The following is an 11,911-nucleotide window of genomic DNA, read 5'->3' on the forward strand; positions in this document are numbered from 1 at the left end:
ATTCTACAAGGTTTCTGAAAATGGAGTAATGTTTGAGCAAAAGAAAAGTTCTTGTTGCCCGATAGAACAGTATTAACACTTCAATATACCTGACTATGGCCCTTTTATGTTTATTTTTTCCATTATGAGATGAATCTCTAGTACATTAGAGCATGATATTACAGTAGGTTCCAAACTGAAATATTGAGGAAAATGTGAGGAATAAGACAAATTTGAATATCTGAGGTAAATATTCAAACTACAGTCCCAAAGAAACATTTGAAGTTAAAATAATATGAGAAATATAGAAATATAGCGCAATCCATTCACAAAAAACATTATCTACTAGAGGGGGGTAATCTAGAAAAAAAGATGGCCAGTGTACGTAGGATGTCATGAAATGTAAAATATGCGGGAGAAAATCTGGCCTATGGTAAAGTGATGAATTTGACAACTATGAGCTTTTTTGGAGAAGTTAAAGTGTTTAAAGAAACTAAAACTTTGTGCTTAGTGTTGTTGACAAATCTCGATGGCATTTTATTCCAATATTCACTCTTGGTCACCACACTAAACATGTAATGAAAAATGAAAATCTACATATAGTGGAAAAATATTTTTTTCTGGATGAAATTTACAGTCAACAGGAAGGTTCCCACTAAAAATCTGTGTCCGGCTCTTGATAAGTGTCTTAAAAAAAATTTGTTAGTGCAAACTTCGTAAGAGAGTTCACTTTCAATAAACACTAGCTGCCTACGAAATCCAAAACTTCATGTGCATTCACCAGGATGGCCGAGTGGTTAAGGCGTTGGACTTAACATCCAATGGATATGTATCCTCGTGGGTTCGAACCCCACTCCTGGTATGAGTTTTACACTTGAAATTCTACGAGATTTCTGAAAAAGGAGTAATTTTTCTGCAAAAGAAATGTTCTTGTTGGCAGATAGTGCAGTATTAACCTTTCAGAACCTTTCAGAACCTTTAATGTTCATTTTTTCCATTATGAGATGAATTTCTAGTACATTAGAGCATGATATTACAGTAAGTTCCAAACTTAAAAATTGAGGAGGTTCGAACCCAACTCCTGGTATGATTTTTATACTTCAAATTCTACAAGGTTTCTGAAAATGGAGTAATGTTTGAGCAAAAGAAAAGTTCTTGTTGCCCGATAGAACAGTATTAACACTTCAATATACCTGACTATGGCCCTTTTATGTTTATTTTTTCCATTATGAGATGAATCTCTAGTACATTAGAGCATGATATTACAGTAGGTTCCAAACTTAAATATTGAGGAAAATGTGAGGAATAAGACAAATTTGAATATCTGAGGTAAATATTCAAACTACAGTCCCAAAGAAACATTTGAAGTTAAAATAATATGAGAAATATAGAAATATAGCGCAATCCATTCACAAAAACCATTATCTAATAGAGGGGGGTAATCCAGAAAAAAAGATGGCCAGTGTACGTAGGATGTCATGAAATGTAAAATATGCGGGAGAAAATCTGGCCTATGGTAAAGTGATGAATTTGAAAACTATGAGCTTTTTTGGAGAAGTTAAAGTGTTTAAAGAAACTAAAACTTTGTGCTTAGTGTTGTTGACAAATCTCGATGGCATTTTATTCCAATATTCACTCTTGGTCACCACACTAAACATGTAATGAAAAATGAAAATCTACATATAGTGGAAAAATATTTTTTTCTGGATGAAATTTACAGTCAACAGGAAGGTTCCCAGTAAAAATCTGTGTCCGGCTCTTGATAAGTGTGTTAAAAAAAATTTGTTAGTGCAAACTTCAAAAGAGAGTTCACTTTCAATAAACACTAGCTGCCTACGAAATCCAAAACTTCATGTGCATTCACCAGGATGGCCGAGTGGTTAAGGCGTTGGACTTAAGATCCAATGGATATGTATCCTCGTGGGTTCGAACCCCACTCCTGGTATGAGTTTTACACTTGAAATTCTACGAGATTTCTGAAAAAGGAGTAATGTTTCTGCAAAAGAAATGTTCTTGTTGGCAGATAGTGCAGTATTAACCTTTCAGAACCCCTGAGTATCGCCCTTTAATGTTTATTTTTTCCATTATGAGATGAATTTCTAGTACATTAGAGCATGATATTACAGTAAGTTCCAAACTTAAAAATTGAGGAGGTTCGAACCCCACTCCTGGTATGATTTTTATACTTCAAATTCTACAAGGTTTCTGAAAATGGAGTAATGTTTGAGCAAAAGAAAAGTTCTTGTTGCCCGATAGAACAGTATTAACACTTCAATATACCTGACTATGGCCCTTTTATGTTTATTTTTTCCATTATGAGATGAATCTCTAGTACATTAGAGCATGATATTACAGTAGGTTCCAAACTGAAATATTGAGGAAAATGTGAGGAATAAGACAAATTTGAATATCTGAGGTAAATATTCAAACTACAGTCCCAAAGAAACATTTGAAGTTAAAATAATATGAGAAATATAGAAATATAGCGCAATCCATTCACAAAAAACATTATCTAATAGAGGGGGGTAATCCAGAAAAAAAGATGGCCAGTGTACGTAGGATGTCATGAAATGTAAAATATGCGGGAGAAAATCTGGCCTATGGTAAAGTGATGAATTTGAAAACTATGAGCTTTTTTGGAGAAGTTAAAGTGTTTAAAGAAACTAAAACTTTGTGCTTAGTGTTGTTGACAAATCTCGATGGCATTTTATTCCAATATTCACTCTTGGTCACCACACTAAACATGTAATGAAAAATGAAAATCTACATATAGTGGAAAAATATTTTTTTCTGGATGAAATTTACAGTCAACAGGAAGGTTCCCAGTAAAAATCTGTGTCCGGCTCTTGATAAGTGTCTTAAAAAAAATTTGTTAGTGCAAACTTCGTAAGAGAGTTCACTTTCAATAAACACTAGCTGCCTACGAAATCCAAAACTTCATGTGCATTCACTAGGATGGCCGAGTGGTTAAGGCGTTGGATTTAAAATCCAATGGATATGTATCCTCGTGGGTTCGAACCCCACTCCTGGTATGAGTTTTACACTTGAAATTCTACGAGATTTCTGAAAAAGGAGTAATTTTTCTGCAAAAGAAATGTTCTTGTTGGCAGATAGTGCAGTATTAACCTTTCAGAACCTTTAATGTTCATTTTTTCCATTATGAGATGAATTTCTAGTACATTAGAGCATGATATTACAGTAAGATCCAAACTTAAAAATTGAGGAGGTTCGAACCCCACTCCTGGTATGATTTTTATACTTCAAATTCTACAAGGTTTCTGAAAATGGAGTAATGTTTGAGCAAAAGAAAAGTTCTTGTTGCCCGATAGAACAGTATTAACACTTCAATATACCTGACTATGGCCCTTTTATGTTTATTTTTTCCATTATGAGATGAATGTCTAGTACATTAGAGCATGATATTACAGTAGGTTCCAAACTTAAATATTGAGGAAAATGTGAGGAATAAGACAAATTTGAATATCTGAGGTAAATATTCAAACTACAGTCCCAAAGAAACATTTGAAGTTAAAATAATATGAGAAATATAGAAATATAGCGCAATCCATTCACAAAAAACATTATCTAATAGAGGGGGGTAATCCAGAAAAAAAGATGGCCAGTGTACGTAGGATGTCATGAAATGTAAAATATGCGGGAGAAAATCTGGCCTATGGTAAAGTGATGAATTTGAAAACTATGAGCTTTTTTGGAGAAGTTAAAGTGTTTAAAGAAACTAAAACTTTGTGCTTAGTGTTGTTGACAAATCTCGATGGCATTTTATTCCAATATTCACTCTTGGTCACCACACTAAACATGCAATGAAAAATGAAAATCTACATATAGTGGAAAAATATTTTTTTCTGGATGAAATTTACAGTCAACAGGAAGGTTCCCACTAAAAATCTGTGTCCGGCTCTTGATAAGTGTCTTAAAAAAAATTTGTTAGTGCAAACTTCGTAAGAGAGTTCACTTTCAATAAACACTAGCTGCCTACGAAATCCAAAACTTCATGTGCATTCACTAGGATGTCCGAGTGGTTAAGGCGTTGGATTTAAAATCCAATGGATATGTATCCTCGTGGGTTCGAACCCCACTCCTGGTATGAGTTTTACACTTGAAATTCTACGAGATTTCTGAAAAAGGAGTAATTTTTCTGCAAAAGAAATGTTCTTGTTGGCAGATAGTGCAGTATTAACCTTTCAGAACCTTTAATGTTCATTTTTTCCATTATGAGATGAATTTCTAGTACATTAGAGCATGATATTACAGTAAGTTCCAAACTTAAAAATTGAGGAGGTTCGAACCCCACTCCTGGTATGATTTTTATACTTCAAATTCTACAAGGTTTCTGAAAATGGAGTAATGTTTGAGCAAAAGAAAAGTTCTTGTTGCCCGATAGAACAGTATTAACACTTCAATATACCTGACTATGGCCCTTTTATGTTTATTTTTTCCATTATGAGATGAATCTCTAGTACATTAGAGCATGATATTACAGTAGGTTCCAAACTGAAATATTGAGGAAAATGTGAGGAATAAGACAAATTTGAATATCTGAGGTAAATATTCAAACTACAGTCCCAAAGAAACATTTGAAGTTAAAATAATATGAGAAATATAGAAATATAGCGCAATCCATTCACAAAAAACATTATCTAATAGAGGGGGGTAATCCAGAAAAAAAGATGGCCAGTGTACGTAGGATGTCATGAAATGTAAAATATGCGGGAGAAAATCTGGCCTATGGTAAAGTGATGAATTTGAAAACTATGAGCTTTTTTGGAGAAGTTAAAGTGTTTAAAGAAACTAAAACTTTGTGCTTAGTGTTGTTGACAAATCTCGATGGCATTTTATTCCAATATTCACTCTTGGTCACCACACTAAACATGTAATGAAAAATGAAAATCTACATATAGTGGAAAAATATTTTTTTCTGGATGAAATTTACAGTCAACAGGAAGGTTCCCAGTAAAAATCTGTGTCCGGCTCTTGATAAGTGTCTTAAAAAAAATTTGTTAGTGCAAACTTCGTAAGAGAGTTCACTTTCAATAAACACTAGCTGCCTACGAAATCCAAAACTTCATGTGCATTCACTAGGATGGCCGAGTGGTTAAGGCGTTGGATTTAAAATCCAATGGATATGTATCCTCGTGGGTTCGAACCCCACTCCTGGTATGAGTTTTACACTTGAAATTCTACGAGATTTCTGAAAAAGGAGAAATTTTTCTGCAAAAGAAATGTTCTTGTTGGCAGATAGTGCAGTATTAACCTTTCAGAACCTTTAATGTTCATTTTTTCCATTATGAGATGAATTTCTAGTACATTAGAGCATGATATTACAGTAAGATCCAAACTTAAAAATTGAGGAGGTTCGAACCCCACTCCTGGTATGATTTTTATACTTCAAATTCTACAAGGTTTCTGAAAATGGAGTAATGTTTGAGCAAAAGAAAAGTTCTTGTTGCCCGATAGAACAGTATTAACACTTCAATATACCTGACTATGGCCCTTTTATGTTTATTTTTTCCATTATGAGATGAATGTCTAGTACATTAGAGCATGATATTACAGTAGGTTCCAAACTTAAATATTGAGGAAAATGTGAGGAATAAGACAAATTTGAATATCTGAGGTAAATATTCAAACTACAGTCCCAAAGAAACATTTGAAGTTAAAATAATATGAGAAATATAGAAATATAGCGCAATCCATTCACAAAAAACATTATCTAATAGAGGGGGGTAATCCAGAAAAAAAGATGGCCAGTGTACGTAGGATGTCATGAAATGTAAAATATGCGGGAGAAAATCTGGCCTATGGTAAAGTGATGAATTTGAAAACTATGAGCTTTTTTGGAGAAGTTAAAGTGTTTAAAGAAACTAAAACTTTGTGCTTAGTGTTGTTGACAAATCTCGATGGCATTTTATTCCAATATTCACTCTTGGTCACCACACTAAACATGCAATGAAAAATGAAAATCTACATATAGTGGAAAAATATTTTTTTCTGGATGAAATTTACAGTCAACAGGAAGGTTCCCACTAAAAATCTGTGTCCGGCTCTTGATAAGTGTCTTAAAAAAAATTTGTTAGTGCAAACTTCGTAAGAGAGTTCACTTTCAATAAACACTAGCTGCCTACGAAATCCAAAACTTCATGTGCATTCACTAGGATGTCCGAGTGGTTAAGGCGTTGGATTTAAAATCCAATGGATATGTATCCTCGTGGGTTCGAACCCCACTCCTGGTATGAGTTTTACACTTGAAATTCTACGAGATTTCTGAAAAAGGAGTAATTTTTCTGCAAAAGAAATGTTCTTGTTGGCAGATAGTGCAGTATTAACCTTTCAGAACCTTTAATGTTCATTTTTTCCATTATGAGATGAATTTCTAGTACATTAGAGCATGATATTACAGTAAGTTCCAAACTTAAAAATTGAGGAGGTTCGAACCCCACTCCTGGTATGATTTTTATACTTCAAATTCTACAAGGTTTCTGAAAATGGAGTAATGTTTGAGCAAAAGAAAAGTTCTTGTTGCCCGATAGAACAGTATTAACACTTCAATATACCTGACTATGGCCCTTTTATGTTTATTTTTTCCATTATGAGATGAATCTCTAGTACATTAGAGCATGATATTACAGTAGGTTCCAAACTTAAATATTGAGGAAAATGTGAGGAATAAGACAAATTTGAATATCTGAGGTAAATATTCAAACTACAGTCCCAAAGAAACATTTGAAGTTAAAATAATATGAGAAATATAGAAATATAGCGCAATCCATTCACAAAAAACATTATCTAATAGAGGGGGGTAATCCAGAAAAAAAGATGGCCAGTGTACGTAGGATGTCATGAAATGTAAAATATGCGGGAGAAAATCTGGCCTATGGTAAAGTGATGAATTTGAAAACTATGAGCTTTTTTGGAGAAGTTAAAGTGTTTAAAGAAACTAAAACTTTGTGCTTAGTGTTGTTGACAAATCTCGATGGCATTTTATTCCAATATTCACTCTTGGTCACCACACTAAACATGTAATGAAAAATGAAAATCTACATATAGTGGAAAAATATTTTTTTCTGGATGAAATTTACAGTCAACAGGAAGGTTCCCAGTAAAAATCTGTGTCCGGCTCTTGATAAGTGTCTTAAAAAAAATGTGTTAGTGCAAACTTCGTAAGAGAGTTCACTTTCAATAAACACTAGCTGCCTACGAAATCCAAAACTTCATGTGCATTCACTAGGATGGCCGAGTGGTTAAGGCGTTGGATTTAAAATCCAATGGATATGTATCCTCGTGGGTTCGAACCCCACTCCTGGTATGAGTTTTACACTTGAAATTCTACGAGATTTCTGAAAAAGGAGTAATTTTTCTGCAAAAGAAATGTTCTTGTTGGCAGATAGTGCAGTATTAACCTTTCAGAACCTTTAATGTTCATTTTTTCCATTATGAGATGAATTTCTAGTACATTAGAGCATGATATTACAGTAAGTTCCAAACTTAAAAATTGAGGAGGTTCGAACCCCACTCCTGGTATGATTTTTATACTTCAAATTCTACAAGGTTTCTGAAAATGGAGTAATGTTTGAGCAAAAGAAAAGTTCTTGTTGCCCGATAGAACAGTATTAACACTTCAATATACCTGACTATGGCCCTTTTATGTTTATTTTTTCCATTATGAGATGAATCTCTAGTACATTAGAGCATGATATTACAGTAGTTTCCAAACTTAAATATTGAGGAAAATGTAGGGATTAAGACAAATTTAAATATCTGAGGTAAATATTCAAACTACAGTCCCAAAGAAACATTTGAAGTTAAAATAATATGAGAAATATAGAAATATAGCGCAATCCATTCACAAAAAACATTATCTACTAGAGGGGGGTAATCTAGAAAAAAAGATGGCCAGTGTACGTAGGATGTCATGAAATGTCAAATGTGCGGGAGAAAATCTGGCCTATGGTAAAGTGATGAATTTGACAACTATGAGCTTTTTTGGAGAAGTTAAAGTGTTTAAAGAAACTAAAACTTTGTGCTTAGTGTTGTTGACAAATCTCGATGGCATTTTATTCCAATATTCACTCTTGGTCACCACACTAAACATGTAATGAAAAATGAAAATCTACATATAGTGGAAAAATATTTTTTTCTGGATGAAATTTACAGTCAACAGGAAGGTTCCCACTAAAAATCTGTGTCCGGCTCTTGATAAGTGTCTTAAAAAAAATTTGTTAGTGCAAACTTCGTAAGAGAGTTCACTTTCAATAAACACTAGCTGCCTACGAAATCCAAAACTTCATGTGCATTCACCAGGATGGCCGAGTGGTTAAGGCGTTGGACTTAAGATCCAATGGATATGTATCCTCGTGTGTTCGAACCCCACTCCTGGTATGAGTTTTACACTTGAAATTCTACGAGATTTCTGAAAAAGGAGTAATGTTTCTGCAAAAGAAATGTTCTTGTTGGCAGATAGTGCAGTATTAACCTTTCAGAACCCCTGAGTATCGCCCTTTAATGTTTATTTTTTCCATTATGAGATGAATTTCTAGTACATTAGAGCATGATATTACAGTAAGTTCCAAACTTAAAAATTGAGGAGGTTCGAACCCCACTCCTGGTATGATTTTTATACTTCAAATTCTACAAGGTTTCTGAAAATGGAGTAATGTTTGAGCAAAAGAAAAGTTCTTGTTGCCCGATAGAACAGTATTAACACTTCAATATACCTGACTATGGCCCTTTTATGTTTATTTTTTCCATTATGAGATGAATCTCTAGTACATTAGAGCATGATATTACAGTAGGTTCCAAACTGAAATATTGAGGAAAATGTGAGGAATAAGACAAATTTGAATATCTGAGGTAAATATTCAAACTACAGTCCCAAAGAAACATTTGAAGTTAAAATAATATGAGAAATATAGAAATATAGCGCAATCCATTCACAAAAAACATTATCTAATAGAGGGGGGTAATCCAGAAAAAAAGATGGCCAGTGTACGTAGGATGTCATGAAATGTAAAATATGCGGGAGAAAATCTGGCCTATGGTAAAGTGATGAATTTGAAAACTATGAGCTTTCTTGGAGAAGTTAAAGTGTTTAAAGAAACTAAAACTTTGTGCTTAGTGTTGTTGACAAATCTCGATGGCATTTTATTCCAATATTCACTCTTGGTCACCACACTAAACATGTAATGAAAAATGAAAATCTACATATAGTGGAAAAATATTTTTTTCTGGATGAAATTTACAGTCAACAGGAAGGTTCCCAGTAAAAATCTGTGTCCGGCTCTTGATAAGTGTCTTAAAAAAAATTTGTTAGTGCAAACTTCGTATGAGAGTTCACTTTCAATAAACACTAGCTGCCTACGAAATCCAAAACTTTATGTGTATTCACCAGGATGGCCGAGTGGTTAAGGCGTTGGACTCAAGATCCAATGGATATGTATCCTCGTGGGTTCGAACCCCACTCCTGGTATGAGTTTTACACTTGAAATTCTACGAGATTTCTGAAAAAGGAGTAATGTTTCTGCAAAAGAAATGTTCTTGTTGGCAGATAGTGCAGTATTAACCTTTCAGAACCCCTGAGTATCGCCCTTTAATGTTTATTTTTTCCATTATGAGATGAATTTCTAGTACATTAGAGCATGATATTACAGTAAGTTCCAAACTTAAAAATTGAGGAGGTTCGAACCCCACTCCTGGTATGATTTTTATACTTCAAATTCTACAAGGTTTCTGAAAATGGAGTAATGTTTGAGCAAAAGAAAAGTTCTTGTTGCCCGATAGAACAGTATTAACACTTCAATATACCTGACTATGGCCCTTTTATGTTTATTTTTTCCATTATGAGATGAATCTCTAGTACATTAGAGCATGATATTACAGTAGGTTCCAAACTTAAATATTGAGGAAAATGTGAGGAATAAGACAAATTTGAATATCTGAGGTAAATATTCAAACTACAGTCCCAAAGAAACATTTGAAGTTAAAATAATATGAGAAATATAGAAATATAGCGCAATCCATTCACAAAAAACATTATCTAATAGAGGGGGGTAATCCAGAAAAAAAGATGGCCAGTGTACGTAGGATGTCATGAAATGTCAAATATGCGGGAGAAAATCTGGCCTATGGTAAAGTGATGAATTTGACAACTATGAGCTTTTTTGGAGAAGTTAAAGTGTTTAAAGAAACTAAAACTTTGTGCTTAGTGTTGTTGACAAATCTCGATGGCATTTTATTCCAATATTCACTCTTGGTCACCACACTAAACATGTAATGAAAAATGAAAATCTACATATAGTGAAAAAATATTTTTTTCTGGATGAAATTTACAGTCAACAGGAAGGTTCCCACTAAAAATCTGTGTCCGGCTCTTGATAAGTGTCTTAAAAAAAATTTGTTAGTGCAAACTTCGTAAGAGAGTTCACTTTCAATAAACACTAGCTGCCTACGAAATCCAAAACTTCATGTGCATTCACCACGATGGCCGAGTGGTTAAGGCGTTGGACTTAAGATCCAATGGATATGCATCCTCGTGGGTTCGAACCCCACTCCTGGTATGAGTTTTACACTTGAAATTCTACGAGATTTCTGAATAAGGAGTAATTTTTCTGCAAAAGAAATGTTCTTGTTGGCAGATAGTGCAGTATTAACCTTTCAGAACCTTTAATGTTCATTTTTTCCATTATGAGATGAATTTCTAGTACATTATAGCATGATATTACAGTAAGTTCCAAACTTAAAAATTGAGGAGGTTCGAACCCCACTCCTGGTATGATTTTTATACTTCAAATTCTACAAGGTTTCTGAAAATGGAGTAATGTTTGAGCAAAAGAAAAGTTCTTGTTGCCCGATAGAACAGTATTAACACTTCAATATACCTGACTATGGCCCTTTTATGTTTATTTTTTCCATTATGAGATGAATCTCTAGTACATTAGAGCATGATATTACAGTAGGTTCCAAACTGAAATATTGAGGAAAATGTGAGGAATAAGACAAATTTGAATATCTGAGGTAAATATTCAAACTACAGTCCCAAAGAAACATTTGAAGTTAAAATAATATGAGAAATATAGAAATATAGCGCAATCCATTCACAAAAAACATTATCTAATAGAGGGGGGTAATCCAGAAAAAAAGATGGCCAGTGTACGTAGGATGTCATGAAATGTAAAATATGCGGGAGAAAATCTGGCCTATGGTAAAGTGATGAATTTGAAAACTATGAGCTTTTTTGGAGAAGTTAAAGTGTTTAAAGAAACTAAAACTTTGTGCTTAGTGTTGTTGACAAATCTCGATGGCATTTTATTCCAATATTCACTCTTGGTCACCACACTAAACATGTAATGAAAAATGAAAATCTACATATAGTGGAAAAATATTTTTTTCTGGATGAAATTTACAGTCAACAGGAAGGTTCCCAGTAAAAATCTGTGTCCGGCTCTTGATAAGTGTGTTAAAAAAAATTTGTTAGTGCAAACTTCATAAGAGAGTTCACTTTCAATAAACACTAGCTGCCTACGAAATCCAAAACTTCATGTGCATTCACCAGGATGGCCGAGTGGTTAAGGCGTTGGACTTAAGATCCAATGGATATGTATCCTCGTGGGTTCGAACCCCACTCCTGGTATGAGTTTTACACTTGAAATTCTACGAGATTTCTGAAAAAGGAGTAATGTTTCTGCAAAAGAAATGTTCTTGTTGGCAGATAGTGCAGTATTAACCTTTCAGAACCCCTGAGTATCGCCCTTTAATGTTTATTTTTTCCATTATGAGATGAATTTCTAGTACATTAGAGCATGATATTACAGTAAGTTCCAAACTTAAAAATTGAGGAGGTTCGAACCCCACTCCTGGTATGATTTTTATACTTCAAATTCTACAAGGTTTCTGAAAATGGAGTAATGTTTGAGCAAAA

The 11,911-nt window shown here is 33.8% G+C and overlaps 11 non-coding genes across 11 annotated transcripts; all 11 read left to right on the forward strand.

The window, feature by feature from the left end:
• The first annotated feature begins 758 nt into the window (after nucleotides 1–758).
• TRNAL-UAA (transfer RNA leucine (anticodon UAA)) lies at nucleotides 759–841 on the forward strand. The gene has a single exon. It is a non-coding gene; the product is annotated as a tRNA-Leu (tRNA).
• A 1,000-nt stretch (nucleotides 842–1,841) lies between these two features.
• TRNAL-UAA (transfer RNA leucine (anticodon UAA)) lies at nucleotides 1,842–1,924 on the forward strand. Its single transcript has one exon. It is a non-coding gene; the product is annotated as a tRNA-Leu (tRNA).
• Nucleotides 1,925–2,928: 1,004 nt separating this feature from the next.
• TRNAL-UAA (transfer RNA leucine (anticodon UAA)) lies at nucleotides 2,929–3,011 on the forward strand. The gene has a single exon. It is a non-coding gene; the product is annotated as a tRNA-Leu (tRNA).
• A 990-nt stretch (nucleotides 3,012–4,001) lies between these two features.
• On the forward strand, nucleotides 4,002–4,084 carry TRNAL-UAA (transfer RNA leucine (anticodon UAA)). The gene has a single exon. It is a non-coding gene; the product is annotated as a tRNA-Leu (tRNA).
• Nucleotides 4,085–5,074: 990 nt separating this feature from the next.
• TRNAL-UAA (transfer RNA leucine (anticodon UAA)) lies at nucleotides 5,075–5,157 on the forward strand. Its single transcript has one exon. It is a non-coding gene; the product is annotated as a tRNA-Leu (tRNA).
• A 990-nt stretch (nucleotides 5,158–6,147) lies between these two features.
• Nucleotides 6,148–6,230, forward strand: TRNAL-UAA (transfer RNA leucine (anticodon UAA)). Its single transcript has one exon. It is a non-coding gene; the product is annotated as a tRNA-Leu (tRNA).
• Nucleotides 6,231–7,220: 990 nt separating this feature from the next.
• On the forward strand, nucleotides 7,221–7,303 carry TRNAL-UAA (transfer RNA leucine (anticodon UAA)). Its single transcript has one exon. It is a non-coding gene; the product is annotated as a tRNA-Leu (tRNA).
• A 990-nt stretch (nucleotides 7,304–8,293) lies between these two features.
• On the forward strand, nucleotides 8,294–8,376 carry TRNAL-UAA (transfer RNA leucine (anticodon UAA)). Its single transcript has one exon. It is a non-coding gene; the product is annotated as a tRNA-Leu (tRNA).
• A 1,004-nt stretch (nucleotides 8,377–9,380) lies between these two features.
• TRNAL-CAA (transfer RNA leucine (anticodon CAA)) lies at nucleotides 9,381–9,463 on the forward strand. Its single transcript has one exon. It is a non-coding gene; the product is annotated as a tRNA-Leu (tRNA).
• A 1,004-nt stretch (nucleotides 9,464–10,467) lies between these two features.
• Nucleotides 10,468–10,550, forward strand: TRNAL-UAA (transfer RNA leucine (anticodon UAA)). The gene has a single exon. It is a non-coding gene; the product is annotated as a tRNA-Leu (tRNA).
• A 990-nt stretch (nucleotides 10,551–11,540) lies between these two features.
• On the forward strand, nucleotides 11,541–11,623 carry TRNAL-UAA (transfer RNA leucine (anticodon UAA)). Its single transcript has one exon. It is a non-coding gene; the product is annotated as a tRNA-Leu (tRNA).
• The last annotated feature ends 288 nt before the right edge of the window (nucleotides 11,624–11,911 follow it).

The sequence above is a fragment of the Ranitomeya imitator genome, chromosome 5 (genome assembly GCF_032444005.1).
Source record: "Ranitomeya imitator isolate aRanImi1 chromosome 5, aRanImi1.pri, whole genome shotgun sequence".
Lineage (NCBI taxonomy): Eukaryota > Metazoa > Chordata > Amphibia > Anura > Dendrobatidae > Ranitomeya > Ranitomeya imitator.